Raw genomic sequence first — 15,877 nt, forward strand, 5'->3', positions numbered from 1 at the left:
ATGTATAAATGTGTACAGGGGCGGTTGGCCCTGGTTCTTACTGAAACAGAGGGTAGGTTTATACTGGAATTAAACACCCGAGGCTGGCCCATGTCTGCTGACTCAGGATGGGAGAGTTTGGGCTACGGGCAGGGACATCAAAACAGGGGGGCCCAAGGGGCCATAGCCCCCCCCTTTTTACCAGCTGTAATGGTGACCGATGGGGGCAGGAGGTGGAGAGGAGCAAGTGGAGGCAGGGTCTTGGGCGGGAGGACACTACAGGGGAGTGGGGCCTCAGGGGGAAGGGGCAGCGTGGGGGGGCGGGGCCCCAGTTCAGACGCCGGTGGCTCCCCCACTTTTAGGGACCTTCTGGCATGCCTGACTATGGGGCTGTTTAATTGCAGTGTAGACCTTTGGGCTCAAGCTGCATGCAGGTAGAAGTATGCTTATGCAAATGTATATATACACAGGCATTCGCAAGCAAATATATATTTGCACTACCGGTCACATGCAAATGTCTGTTTGCACCAGTGTTCACAGGTCAGTGTATGTTTGCCACAATTGGCCTCAGCGTGTTTTGCTTTCTGCCAGGGTCTTTGTGCAAAAAGAGCACTCTCCCTGGACTGCTCGCAAGTGCAAAAAAGAGTCACTCAGTTCCAGCACCACAAATCAGAGGATTTGCCAGGCTCTGGTCATGAATCATTTGGCGGAGAAGCCCCAGAGGTCAAACACTCAAGCTGCATTGCAGGGAACAAGTGGGACAAACTGCAGAAGTCTCCTCACCTCACAGAACCCAGATGGCAACAATTCACTGACGGGGGCGGGGTGGGAGGGACACATTTATTTCAAGTGGAAGAGATTGCATAAATAAGAGCATTTCATATAACGACACTGGCACATAGCACTTTTCATTGACAAAGAGCTAGACAGACATCACCACTCAGGCTTCCCATCGGCCCAGTGGTAGGGAAGCATTGTCTCCATTGTACAGATGGGGAAACTAAGGCACAAAGGTGTTGGTTGGTTTTTGTCCACTAATTTCAAGTACCTCCACGCAGTGGGTTTGCCCAGCATGTGCTGCTTGTTAGAACAGCAGAAATGGATCTGTTTTGACCACACTTTCTCAGATCCAGGATGGAATTTCTGGTCAAAACCAGAGAGAAGCCCACCCCAGAATAACCAATTGCCCACGACTTGATTCAGAGCAGGGACTTGACCCTGGGGCACACACATCCCGAGTGCACTAACCACAACGCTAGCGGCTATTCCACATTTACCTTTCTCTCTGTTTTTTCAGGAAAATTTCGAAAGTTTGCATCAGTGTTGTCCCAATGGCACCATTTTTGAAATTTCAGAAATTTTCCTGGGACTGGAAAACATCTTCCAGCCCAGCTCTGGGGATTGCACTTTGCAGTGACATTTGTAAAATGCAGGGAGGTCCTTGGGCGGAAGGGGCTATAGAAAAGCAAAGCTGGTGCTGACGGGTTTTCATTCTGATGGGGAGCGGCAGGAGAGCAAAGGAGAAAGGGAAGGGAAAAATAAAGACATGAGAAGGAATAAAGCAAGGGAAGGGTGAATGGGCTGATGAAAGCAACAGCTCTGGAGTGTGGTTCTAGAGGGGGAAAAGGGGTGTCCAGCTGCCAAATTATCACAAGAGGGATGGGGCTTGAGAGGAAAAGGTCGCAAGCTGCATTAGGGGATGAGAAAATGCTGAATGTTGAGCAAGTCTGATTGTGTCCAAGAGAGGGCAGGGGTGCACGTGAACAGAGACACATGCATGCTCCGCTCTGGTCCTGCCCAACGGAGAACAGAGGTGCAGACACCTGCCCACGCAGAGCTGCCGGATTGGATTCCCTTCTAGTAAGTACAGAGAGCAGTGAGGTCCTAACACACCCACTGGCAGGTTAAATTCCACCCAACAGAGGGCAGAGGCAAATCCGTTCCTGCAAACAGCGGACACCAAGGTCACCAGCTGAACTGCATCCCCCAGCCACGTGGGACACACACACACACACACACACACACACACACACACACGTGTAGGCTTGATACGCACACACACACACGTAGGCTTGATACACACACACACACGTGTAGGCTTGATACGCGCACACACACACACACACACACACACACACATGTAGGCTTGATTCCATTCAGCAACTTCCTTCCCAAGTGTCCCGGGTTCTGTGGCTCTGTCCCGTTTTGACCAGCAAAGCCCCCTCTCCCGGCTGCAGAAGAACAGGTCCCGCAGTGCCCCTGGCAGGGGCAGAGCGAGCGAGGGCAGCCGCTCTGGTCGTGCTCGGCAGCTGCAGGGCTGCTCAGGGAGGGGGAACGACACAGCAGCTGGAAGGCCGGGGCGAAGCGTGGAGTGGACTTGGCTGGCGAGAGGCTGGGGCCAGCGCCCGCAGCGGGGATGGCTCCCCCGGGATTGACAGTGACCCGTTGTGTCCTGCTTTAGAAATGCGGGGCAGGGCTGCCTCCCCTGCCCCCAGACATGTAGGTTCGGTGCCATCCAAAAGGGGGCGCGTGGGCAGCGACGAAACTCCACGCCCGTAGAAATGGGGCACATGCACAGTGGGACCCGACTGCTTTTATCATTTGAGCTAATGGAGGATCTCTAAAACTCTACCCGTTCTGGGGCCTAGGCCCTAGCTAGGAATCAGCCAGGTAGGCACTTGGGCCAGCTTGACAATCCCGCCGGTAGGGGCAGTGGCTCACACGTGTTTTTAGCCAGTAGTAGCCACTCACAAGGCCCTCACTGGTTTAGATCTCAGGTATTCAAGAGACCGCCTCATTGCTCAGGGGGTATCGCAGCCACGGAGGGGTCACCCCAGGCCCGGAAGCCAACGCAGAGTATGGAAGGGGGCTCTGGTGGCAGGATGTTTGCAATAGCTTGCTCCGTAGCAGCCTGGGTTCGATCTCCTTCGGGACGTGTGGCCAGAGACACTGGCTTTCTCGGGCTGGGGTATGTCGGGAGGGGAGCCGGGAGGTCTCGCAGGACGTCTTCTCTATCTATGATACGCTGTAGGGTTTGGCTGGCTGGCTTTGGATGCGTGTCCCTGTGCCGTCTTTAGCTCTGCATGCTGTACGATTTAAAACAGGGCCCAGAGCGCTGGGTACAGACCAACCAGCTGGTACGTTAGACCCTCCCTCCCACTTAAGGAAGGCCACCCCTCAGCTTTCACCAAATCCACATGTAACAGCTGGGCCCCAGGCAGCTACGCGGGCTTACGCGTCCACTGACAACCTTCCCAGACACCGAGCCGACGCTGGCGACACCACGGATTCCACTGTTTATTCTAAAGCTTCTCCCGGCTCAGATTATGCCTCAGTGGGAGGGTTCTGCCAGGCTACCATCCTTATCTCCCCGCCTTCCATCTTCCATCTCTGGCGCCTCAGGGTCTGCTGGCTTATTGGGCTCCCCGTCCACGCGTGGGAGACATCTGTCTCTCTCCTTGCCATTGGCCCCGGCCTGCACCACTTCCCCGCACAGCTGCCGGAAAACCGGCAGCCTTTCCCGAGATAGGAGAGGGCCCCCGCAGGCAGCGGCGTGTTTCTCCTGACCCTTGGAGAGGGTGACAAAGATGGGGAGACGTTGGAGGTGAGGGGGCCAGTAGGCAGTGGCCACGCCCCAATCCGGGGGAGCAGCGGACTGGTAGGAGATGTTAGCTGAGTCCTGATAGGGAGCTTGGGTCTCAAAGCCGGACAGAGCAGGAGCGGAGACGATATTCTGGCTGCCATCCAGGAAGACGTACCTGATGACCCTGGACGTGTGGAACAGGGCGTGCTCAGGTAAGGGCGAGAGGTAGCCAGGTGGACAGTAACAGAGATCCTGCCTCACCCTCTGAGGAGCTGGCATGGACATCGCTGCTACCCTCACCTGTGAAGAGGCCAGATGACCTAGTGAGATGAGGACAGTGGAGGAGACGCATCTACAATCCCAGCCCTGCCTTTTGCTAATGCAGCTGCAACAGTGAGATTCTATTGTCCCCGTTAGTGGCCGGGTCTCATAGATGTTGACAAGTCTGCTATAGCAACTGTCTCTGAGCTCCCAGAGCTAGCTGCTTTAGTGCAGGGAGTAGCTACTTTTAGAGCCAGAGGTGCTGGGGTCAGTCCCTGCTCCATTTTGCCCAGCCCGGGGGTACTACACAGCGTAGTGAATGGTGCACAGCAAACACCATGGCGTTAGCTGTGACCGGCCACGGTTTCCCCTTTAAACTGGGCTTTATCGTGGCCACTGACAATCTAGGCTGAGATTTCCAAACCTGAGCAGGGGATGCAGTGATAGAGTCATAGAAGAATCATAGAAGATCAGGGTTGGAAGAGACCTCAGGAGGTCATCTAGTCCAACCCCCTGCTCAGAGCAGGACCAACCCAACTAAATCATCCCAGCCAGGGCTTTGTCAAGCTGGGCCTTAAAAATCTCTAAGGATGGAGATTCCACCCCCTCCCTAGGTAACCCATTCCAGTGCTTAGTGAAATAGTTTTTCCTAATATCCAACCTAGACCTCCCCCACTGCAACTTGAGACCATTGCTCCTTGTTCTGATGCACAATTCCTCTGCAATCAATGGGAGCTGTGCACCTAAAGCTCGTAGGTAGCTGTGAAAATCTCACCTATTATGTTTAGGGGGTTGGACTGAGTTGGGAAAGGGGGCACTGACTGGATTCTTGGCATCCTTGGGAATGTAGCTCTTTTTTCCAGTTCACTGAGCGCTTACAAGGAGATCCCAACTTCTACAAGTATTTTTGATATTCAGAACACCAGCACCCGCTGAAGAAGTGTGGCTGGTCAGTTTTCACCGTATGTGTTGCTGGCAAACTGTTCACCCTGGCCTTGATCCAAAGCATACTGAAGACAGGGAAAACTCTCAATAACTTCAGTAGGGTTTGGATTTGGCCCCAAGGCCCTTTTGCTATACGTTATTTGTGGTGTGCTATTGGTTGCCTAAATCACATGATATTGTTTCTGCTCTTTGTCTCTGTCTTAATATGCATAGCCATCCATGGAATACACCCTTGCAAAAGATACCCAGAGAGTCATATAAGCAATAGATCAGTTTACGGGTTATTGTTGGAGCTGATCTGGAATTTTTTGGTGAAATGGTGTTTCATCGGAGAACACCAATTCATTGAAACCAATCTTTCTGTGGGAAAGGGTCAGTTTTGATTAAACTTTCCTCAAACCCTGGATGGAATTTCTAGTCAAACATGGAGCAATACACACACAGCTCAATGGTTAAAACAGTCATGTGGCATGTGAGAGACCTATGTACAGGTCCCTAGACTGAATCAGGCAAAGTTGGGACTTGAACTGGGGATGTAGGCACCCCACGGTCAAGTCCTACCTGTACCTGACTCAGTGTAAGGACTTCAACTTCAATCTCCCACATCCCAACTGAATTCCATGGCTACTGAGTTATTAGCTGGCGTGGAGAAGCTCTCTCTGTTTTGTCTTGATGCAGAACAGAAACAAAAAAAAGAATCTCGTAAATTTTCCGGTGCAGGAAAAATGTTTCCCACCCGGCTTTCGTGATGATCTGAACAGATTTTTTGGTGGTGTCACCCTTTACTAGTCACTGCTATCGACATGGGAACAGATCCTCTACTGGTGTAAACCACATCGCTCCAAAAAAGCCTTGCTGGAAAATTTTTGACCAGCCCTAGTTGTAATTCTAGAGTTAAAGTGGGCATGAATGAGACATAATGGCCTACAGGTCTTGTGCAGGGAGGACTCAATTTCTCCCTTTGAGCAGTGGGTTTCAACCTTTTTTCATTTGAAGACCCCTAAAAAATTTCAAATGGCAGTGCAGACACTTTTGGAAATCTTAGACATAGTCTGTGGACCCCCCAGGGGTTGGTGGACCACGGGTTGAAAACCACTGCCTTAGAACATTGTTCCATTGACTTAATACTCGGTTCTCTCCATGGGATTTCTACTGATTCACTGAGCTCTGGTGTTGGGATTTCAGAATGCAGCTCCCTGACTGGTCCCTCCATTCACCAGGAGGCCTGTGTATTCAGTAGTTCTGGACATTCTGTCCCCTTGGGACTGGACCATGCTTAGCAAAGTGTTTAAATCATTGTCATAGATCACAGATGGCATCCAATCAGAGCACAGGTCCTGGTCCCCTGATCCTAAAGAGAAGCTCACAGACATCAAACATTTAAACAACCCAGACGGAGGCTAAATTATTAAAATACCACTACGTGAACTGTTTCTCTGTGAGGAGACTAGCTCGCTGCTTCCCTGGCTCATTGTGTCTCCACGGGGTGCCAGAAACACTAAGACTCACTCCGCCTCTCCCAACCCCCATGAGATGCTCAGAACGATTGAAGAGCCTCCCCGCTGCTAAGGAAATATGGAATATTTATGGCTTCCCTCAATCAGAGATACAGAGACCATTGAACCGGCCCATGCTGGCATCTTTCATGGCTTCCCTTTTACAAAGTACTAGAACTTGCTCACAGAAGATTGCCATCCTGGAGTAGATCAGTGGTCCATCAAGTCTGGCCTGCTGCTTCCAGCAGTGGCTAAAGCTAAGTGCTTCAGAGAAAGGCATGCCTCCAACTTCACTAATGCCCCTAATTATGTAATAAACCCACCCGAACTTCATTTAGAGACAGTTACATTTGCACACCTCACTAGCTCCAGACCTCAGAAGCAGGGAAATAACAAGTGAAGAGAAAAGTCTTCTCCATTCCTTGCCTCTTTCTCATGGCCTACCACGCTGTTAACACTGCTAATGCCACACTCTGAGGCCGCAAACGGCTTTTGCTTCCACCTCCAATAGATGAGGAAAAACAATACATGCAGCCGAGGCAAACAGCTGAAGGTGACTTTTTCCTCTTGTTTTCTTTCTCTTTCCACCCCTTCCCCCCCCCCCCCCCGCTTCTCCCAGTGAGAAAAGGGGGAAAGAGGAATTTAATATTGAGAAAATGGGGCAAAGGGGAAGGGAGTTCCCACCAAAATGAAATCAAATTGGAGCTAGAAGATTTTTCTACACACAAAATGTCAAAAAGATTTCATCAGAAAATGGAGTAACAGATCTGAAATGAAATGAAAAATCTTTGTTTTTATGTTAAACGTTTCTGTGAAACAAGCCTACCTTTTAACAACTCTCACATAGTCCATTGATGCCTTTGAGTCATCCCAACTCATCTTAGGCCAGGTCTCCACTACACTACTTAACAAGGTCATAGTTGTGAAGGGTTCGGTCACAAAGATCCCTTTGGGACTGTCACCTGATGTGCTGAAATTCCTCTGAGCCTGTTTTCCCTGACAGCTTTGGACTCCAGAACCCTGCCTTGTTGAGCCAGACATGCTAGCCTGTTGCAACATAGACCCAGTGTCTGGGACACACCCCCAGAGCTGCAGACTTTAACTAAAAACAGCTCAGCAGGTTACCTGACTCCAACACCCAGACACCCAGTTCCCAATGGGGTCCAAACCCCAAATATATCTGTTTTACTCTGTATAAAGCTTATACAGGGTAAATTCATAAATTGTCCATCCTCTGTAACACTGACAGAGAGATATGCACAACTGTTTGCTCCCCCAGGTATTAATCACTTATTCTGGGTTTATTAATAAAAAAAAGTGATTTTATTAAGTACAAAAAGTAGGATTTAAGTGGGATTTAAGTGGTTTCAAGTAATAACAGACAGAACAAAGTAAGTCACCAAGCAAATACTTCATATTTCTAGCTTCAGATACAAGAATGATACATGCATACAAATAGGAGGAATATATTTAGTAGGTTGTAACCTTTGTTATGATACCTTACAAGAGACCTTTTGCATAACAGATATTCCAGTTACATCATATTCACACTTGTGAGCATATTTCCATAAAACGTATGGAGTGCAACATCACAATACTCCTGTTATGACATTACTCATCAAGGACACACTCCTGTTATCACTGCAAAGGCCAATGTAACGAGGGGAGAGTCAGCTGGATTCTGTTCTGCTTCATGCATTTTGAATCGGCCTGATTGAAAAACACCTGTTGCAACCTTTTTTCTACCGAAAATTGAGGTTTCGACCAAATTTTTGGCAAGAAGTGTCTGCTTTTCTCAAAAAAAAAAAAAAAAAAAAGAGAGAGAGAGAGAGAGAAAGTTTTCTTCTTTTAAACTGAAAGAAGAAAACTTTTTGGTTTCAAGCCAATCATCTTTCGGGATTCAACCCATCAGCCCCAAAATGAAAGATCTGGAGAACTCACATTCTTACACAGTGCTGCTGTAACCAGAGAATGTCAGGGACCTCAGGAGGTCATCTAGTCCAACCCCCTGCTCAAAGCAGGACCAATCCCCAATTTTTGGCCCAGATCCCTAAATGGCCCCCTCAAGGATTGAACTTGCAACCCTGGGTTTAACAGACCAATGCTCAAACCACTGAGCTATCCCTCCCCTGGGTGTGTTTGGTTTTTCAATGAAAAGTCAGCATTTTCTGCAGAAGAGTTTGCTGAAAATGAGTTTTGTTTTATTTTTGTCAAAATTTTCCAATGGAAAACAAAATTCTGACCACCCCCAATTAGGAATCAGATTGTCAGGTCTGTTGGCAGGACTTTGCCACGGGAGTCAAGAATGCCCATATAAGACAGGAGGAGTTTGCAGTCCAGGCAATTAGAGGCTAGCTAGAGCTTGCAGCAGGATGTGCGATCAGGGAGCTGCACTGTCACTGGTTTACCCCAAACACTTCTACAAAGTTACTTCTGATTAGCACCAACTTGAGGTCAGAGTCAAGCCCTCTGTACTTGAAAACCAAGACAACCTGCACAGCCTCAGAAGACAAATCTGTTTACAGGAGATTTGGAGGTTGAATGAGCATACAAACTTCTGGATCCAACCCCTTTTGGTCTAGCAATCACATGCTTCCTGCCCCCTCAGCCACTGCATCCTGATGTGAACTGAACCTTAGAATTTTCAGAGAGGCGTGCTCTGCTATAAAAATGGACTGAGCCTCTAAGGGACGATGTGGGATGCCAAAATAAGACGAGAAACCGCTGTGTGATGGAAATAAAGATGCCCCCTAAACAGGGCTGGGAAAATCTGCTTCTAAACCAGGACGGGCTTGTGGTTGTACAGAAACTTTGCCCCGGTTCAAAATAAAACGAATGCTCCATCCTTCCACACCAGAGCCAACACGGACAGAAGAGCAAGTCAAGTGTTCATGGATGATTTGATCTGTCTGGGAGACTTACTGGGTTTTTTTCGTCGCTGTGGAGCTGTGTCTTCCGACTGCTTCTGCAAAGGGCTGGGTGAAATCTGCCCTGGCTTTGGGAGCTATTGTCAGAGGTCACATGATGCCATTATGACATCGTGCTGCCATGCTGGGCAATGTTCTGGGCCTCATATCATATAAAGGGCCAGAATCTGACCTCCGTGATACCAGTTTCAAACTGGGGCAGCAGGTTGAAGTTGGTCCAGTAAAAAGGGCATAAAGATCTGGCTTCTCTGCCACTGATCTGCTGTGACCTGGGGCAAGCAGCTTTCTGACCTCTTTCCCCTTCCACCTTTTGTTTGTCTTGCCGATTTAGACTGTCACCTCTTCAGGACAGGCACTATCTTCTACTATGTGTAAATCCAGCATCTAACCCAATGGGACTCTGACCCCGCTTGAGGCCTTTATCAGCCGATTTAATAATATTATCAGGGAGACCAGGAAGATCCAAGTCTTGTGTCTGAGCTTTGAGTCTCACAAGATCCTCACTGCGGATGCTAGGAATAATAAGACTGTTTGCCGTCGTCCTGTCCTAGAGTGTTCTGCATGGCTGTTAAAGAGCTGCTGCACTCCACACTAGAGGTAGATGAAGCGATTCCTTTATTAACCTTGTTTTTAAACCACTTTGGGATTATTTGGGCACAACGGTGCTTTGTAAATGAGAGCCACAATTATTTATTCCTATCTCCGTGTTACAAAGCACTTGTACTCAATGGATCTTCCGGCGACATTCTGTCTGGAAAGCAATTTTCACTTAGGCGGAGCTGGCCCTTTATGCGCTCCAAGTGAGTCTTTTATTAAACACCAAGTGTTCCCTGAATTGGACTCTCAACCCTCCAGGGTCCCAGCGTGCTCCCCACCGACCACCAGCTTTCCGAATGTTACTGATTATTACAATGAGGGATGGGCCCAATCCAAAGTCCTGGATCCAAGCATCTCCAAGCTTTGGGGAAGTCCAACCCCAGATGCAAGTTGGTTCCTATTTCTCTAATAGACTGAACCAAAATCCTGGAGCCAAATACTCCTGGGGAATTATGAATCTAGATCTGGAGTAGTTAATGCCTGTTGTCTTGCCCGCAGCGTTGCCCATTTGTCAGTTTCAACCCTCTGGGGCATGTAAGCATAAGGTTAGATCGTGCGCTCTCTGATTGAGGCACTGTGTGTTTGGACAGTGATAAACACAAGATTTCTTTGTCCTAGAAGAAGGGAAGATGTCTTGTTTAATTAATTAATTTTACTGGATCTGGGTCAGGTCCACCTTTACTTGTAAACACTTAAACGCTATTGTATAAGGATCCCCAGTGAAATGCAGCCACTTCTGGGGAAGCACACCAAGGGAGTTTAACAGCACAGACAACACTACCTCACACTCTAAGGCAGCAAGTCAGGATGTTTGACCTTGGGAGACCCAGGCTGAAATCTGCTGAAGGGGTGACAGAAGAAATGAAAAATCCCGAGTGTAACTGAAATGTGACAAAAACTTTCTCTGTTTGTTAATTTCACGAGACTGCTCCAAGGAAGCACAAAACAAGTTCTATGATTTCAACAGACACCATTTCACTCGGTGGTTTTATTTCTCCCTGTTCTTTCTCCTTGTTTATTTCTGCCATGCACTGATCCGACAGATCAGACATTTGGAGGAGTGTGGCATACACATCTTGTCATAGGAACAAGATCATCACAAGGAAAACGGAAGAGATAATAAATCAGGAGGAAAGCCAGAGGGTGAGAAACAAAAGGAGAACAGAGAAGAACTGACAGTGTTATCTTTGTTTAACGTTTTTCTGAGTCACCATTAATTATTTAAGATATTCATCTGCTGGCACCCAGAACCCGTCAAAAGGAGTGATCCAAGCTTTTCCATCACCAGACACACTTTCCTGGTCTTAGGGGAAGGGAGATTGTATGGGAAACTGCTTGCTTTCCAAGGAGGAAAAATGTTGCGTGCTACATTTTTGGAGGTCCCACAGTAATATGATGGCTTTCTTTGGGTATGTCTACACTATGAAATTAGGTCGAATTTATAGAAGTCGGTTTTTTAGAAATCGTTTTTATATATTCGAGTGTGTGTGTCCCCACAGAAAATGCTCTAAGTGCATTAACTCGGCGGAGTGCTTCCACAGTACCGAGGCTAGCGCTGACTTCCGGAGTGTTGCACTGTGGGTAGCTATCCCACAGATCCGGCAGTCTCTGGAAATGAGATTCAAAAGTTCACGGTTCTTTTCCTGTCTACCTGGCCAGTGCATCTGAGTTGAGAGTGCTGTCCAGAGAGGTCACAATGGAGCACTCTGGGATAGCTCCCGGAGGCCAATACCGTCGAATTGTGTCCACAGTACCCCAAATTCGACCCCACAAGGCCGATTTCAGCGCTAATCCACTTGTCAGGGGTGGAGTAAGGAAATCGATTTTAAGAACCCTTTAAGTCGAAAAAAAGGGCTTCGTCATGTGGACGGGTGCAGGTTTACATCGATTTAACGCTGCTAAATTAGACCTAAAGTCCTAGTGTAGACCAGGGCTTTGTGTACTGAGTTTTAAGGCCAGAAGGGACCACTGTGATTCTCTAGTCTGACATCTCACCTAACACAGGCCAGAGAACTGCCCTGCTTAAATTCCTGTTTGATGCTGTTGCCCTGGAGTGGCTGGGCCAGAGAAAGCACAAAAGAAAGGGGAAGAGTAGGGAGCCAGTGTGCTTTAGTAGATAGGGCACTGGCTGAGCTCAATATTTGGAGACCGGCTGCAGTGCGGTAGAGCGGAATGGGCACTCGGTTAGGACTTAGGAGACCTGGAGTCTGCCTTCAGCTCTGCTGTTGACCTACTGCGTGACCTTGGCCAAGTCACTTCCTCTCTCCATGTCTCTGTTTCCCCTCCCACTTGGGGTCTTGAATATCTAGATTGCAAGCTCCGCAGGGCAAGGGTCGTCCCTATGTGTACGTACAGTGCCTGGTACAGCACAAAGGACCACTAGTCCTATAAACGAGAGTCATGACTGGCTTGTCCCCAGCAGCTGGCCAGAGGGCCAACAAGATGTTACTTGGGATCCCCCCTAAACTTAACAGACTTACTGCAAATAAAAAGCAAAGGCGGGACGGGGGCTTTTAGGACCTGGATTCGGTAAGATGCTTAATGAAGCACCTGCCTAACTTTAAGCACAGGAGTAGCCCCGCCAAGGGGCTAGTTAGGCATGTGCTCAGGTAGTTTGCTGAATCTTAGAGGCCAGGTGAGCAGAAACCCTCCCACGCTCACGCCGGGCTCTCTGAACTGTTGCCAACAGCTTTTTCTTTCTTTCTGATAAACAAATAAGCCGGAGGGAGCTGCTAGCCGTGTGCTTTTGTGGACTGGGGGAGGGAAAGTTCATTTCTCTGCCTTATGCTCCCACTAATTAACTTGGGAGTTGCGAGTAGCCAGGCCATTAATATAACATAAGGGTTCAAAATAGCCATCCTATCCCTTCCCCTTGGACTTGGCGAGAGAGCGGGCACCTGGCCGAGCAGTGCAGTGGACTGAAGCGGCTTCAGGAAGGAAATTCAATCTGCTGCAAAAAATGTGCTGGCTTTTTCCATCCTCCTTCAGCTTCTGTACCCCTCTGCCTCCTGTCTCCAGAGCCTTCTATCCACCTTCATATATTTTCTTCCTTCTTTCGTGTCCCGTCTCGCTTCCAGGCCAATGTCCCCATCACATCCCCCCTACTCGCTGACACCTGTATCCCCCCTTGCCCTTTCCCTTCTGCCCCACTGGGGCTGGACAGGCATATGGATTCCAAGGCCAGCAGGGACCATTGTGATCGTCTAGTCTGACCTCCTGTGTAACCCAGGCTATAAACCTGCCCCAGGATTATTCTGAGAGCAGAGCTTTTAGAAAAACATCCCAGCTTGATTTTAAAATTGTCAGTGATGGAGAATCCACCACGACCCTTGGTAAATTGTTCCAATAGTTAATTACTCCCACTGTTAAGAATTTACACCTTATTTCCAGTCTGAATTTGTCTAGCTTCAACTTCCAGCCGTCGGATTGTGTTAGACCTTTCTCTGTTAGAATAAAGGGCCCATTATTAAATACTTGTTGCCTGCCCCAGGGCTTGGGACTTCAGCCGTGCGGCAGGGGCTGGGGCTCACGGGGCATGCTTGGGTCTGAGTCTTCTGCCCCACGGGGCACAGAAGGGCTGCCGTGGGTTTGAAAATATTTACCAGACCTCTGCTCCAGAGTCCCATAGGCGCCGACTTCGTCTGGAGCGGGTGGGTGCTCGACCCCCATCTGCCCCCGGCTCCGCCCTCACTCCATCCCTGCCCCGCCCCCTCTGCCCCCATTCCAACCCCTTCCCCAAAGTCCCCGCCCCAACTCCGCCCCCTCCCTGCCGCTATTCGACTCCTTCCCCAAATCCCTGCCCCGGTCCCGCCTCTTCCCTGCCTCCTCCCCTGAGAGATCCACGTTCCCGCTCCTTCCCCCTCCCTCCCAGCGCTTGCTACAGCTGTTCGGTGGTGGCAAGCGCTGGGAGGGAGGGAGAAGCGGAGACAGGGCGTGCTGGGAGGAGGCGGAGGTGGAGGAGGAGGTGAGGCGGAGGGGGTGGGGTGGGGAGCTTGGCTGCTGGTGGGTGCAGAGCACCCACTAAGTTTTCCCCATGGGTGCTCCAGCCCCGGAGCACCCATGGAGTCGGCGCCTATGCTCCAGACAGCTCCAGCTGAATTTAAGCCCTGCTTGATCGCCATTATTAAATACTCCTAGATCTTTATAGACTGTAACAAACCTTCTCTTTGTTAAACTAAACAGATTGAGCTCTTTGAGTCTATCACTATCAGGCAGGCTTTCTAATCTTTCCATCATTTGCATAGCTCTTCTCTGGACCATCTCCAGTTTATCAACGTCCTTCTTGAATTGTGGGCACCAGAACTGGACGCAGGATTCCAGCAGCGGTCGCACCAGTGCCAAACACAGAGGTAACATGACCTCTCTACTCCTACTCGAGATGCCCCTGCTTATACATCCAAGGATCTCGTTGGCCACAGCATCACCCTGGGAGCTCGTGTTCAGCTGATTATCCACCATGACCCCCAAGTCTTTTTCAGAGTCGCTGCTTCACAAGATAGAGTCCCCCGCCCTGTAGGTCTGGCCTGCATCCTTTTACCTAGACGTGTAGATTTTCCTTTGGTGATATTAAAATGCATATTGTTTGCCTGCACCTAGTTCACCCAGCAATCCCGATTGCGCTGAATCAGTGGCCTGTCCTCTTCTTATTTACCGCTCCCCAACGTCTGTGCCATCTGCAAGCTTTATCAGGGATGGTTTTATGTTTTCTTCCAAGACATTGATAAAAACATGAAGTAATATGGGGCCAAGAACCAATCCCTGTGGGACCCCACTGGAAACACACCCCGCTTGATGACAATTCCCCGTTTACAATACCATGTTGAGACCTGTCTGTTAGCCTGTTTTTAATCCATTTAACGTGTGCCGTGTTAATTTAATATCGTTCTAGTTTTTGAATCAAAATGTCGTATGGTACAAAGTCGAGCACCTTAGAGAAGTCTAGACAGGATCTATTTTCCATAAACCCATGCTGATTTGCATTAATTACATTACCCGCCTTTAATTCTTTATTAATTGAGTCCCATATCGGCCACTTCATTATCTTGCCGGGGATCGATCTTTGGCATCTTTCCTCTTGGACTCCATTCTGTCTCTCTGCCACCTTTCCCTCTCCTTCTGCCTGCCACCCCTGAAGCCCCCTTCCCCTCAGATCACACCTCTCTCTCTCTCCCTCCCACGCCCCCCGTGGGGCCTCTTCTCTCCGCAAGTCCTCTCCTTCCCCCCCAGGGGGTGCTGTGGTGGAGAGAGGTCAAGTTGCCTTCTCTCTGCTGCTCTAGTGGTTGCGGGTATCTTTATGTAAAGGAGACAGGTCCCCTCTTCGTCCTCCCCCAGTACCATCTGCCCATTCCTCCCCTCATGGCTGGAGGTTGCAATAGCAGCTCAGGGAAGGATTTGGCTTGGCTGGACGATGGCGGGGAGATCACAGAGCCCACCGTGCTGTTGGTTACAGGTTGTGTGGACCCATCCCACAGCCACCCATTGATTGCCCTGTCAGAGGTTCTGTCTATGTTCCATCTGAGAGAAGTGTCGGGCCCCTCTGCAGAGTTCACTTCGTCCTGGGCCTGGCCCAGGCGGGCCACCAGTGATGCTCAGTGGGTCTTTTATGATGCCATAACTTGGCCTCTGCGCACTAGGCTGAGAATCCACAAACTCATCTGCCTTTGAATGCAAGTCACTGGGGTGGGCAGGTTGCATTACTCACTGACTACGTTTGCACCCTCACCTTGAGATGATCACAGGCATACAGCTGCTTTTTATTGCGGAGGTGAGACCCCCACGAAAGGCTGGGATGGTTACAGCATGTCCTTGATGTTCTGAGAGCAACGTGCTCGCGTGCTACAGTGGTGAGCATGCTCTACCAGTCTATAGAGGGTGCTGAGATCATATGAATCTGTGAACCCTGTGGGAAGGGGGTACAGCCCCACAGAGATGTGCCCGGCACAAACTGGACCAAGCACACAACGAATACAATTGAGAGGGAAGTAGCAAGCTGCATCTGGACTAGCGTAAAAGGTTCTGTAGCTCATTTACCTAACCCCTAACCCAGCTTGGTTCCTGAGAGCTAGCTGAAAGGTGGGTCAATTCTGTGT

The sequence above is a fragment of the Natator depressus genome, chromosome 17, assembly GCF_965152275.1.
Source record: "Natator depressus isolate rNatDep1 chromosome 17, rNatDep2.hap1, whole genome shotgun sequence".
Taxonomy (NCBI): Eukaryota; Metazoa; Chordata; order Testudines; family Cheloniidae; genus Natator; species Natator depressus.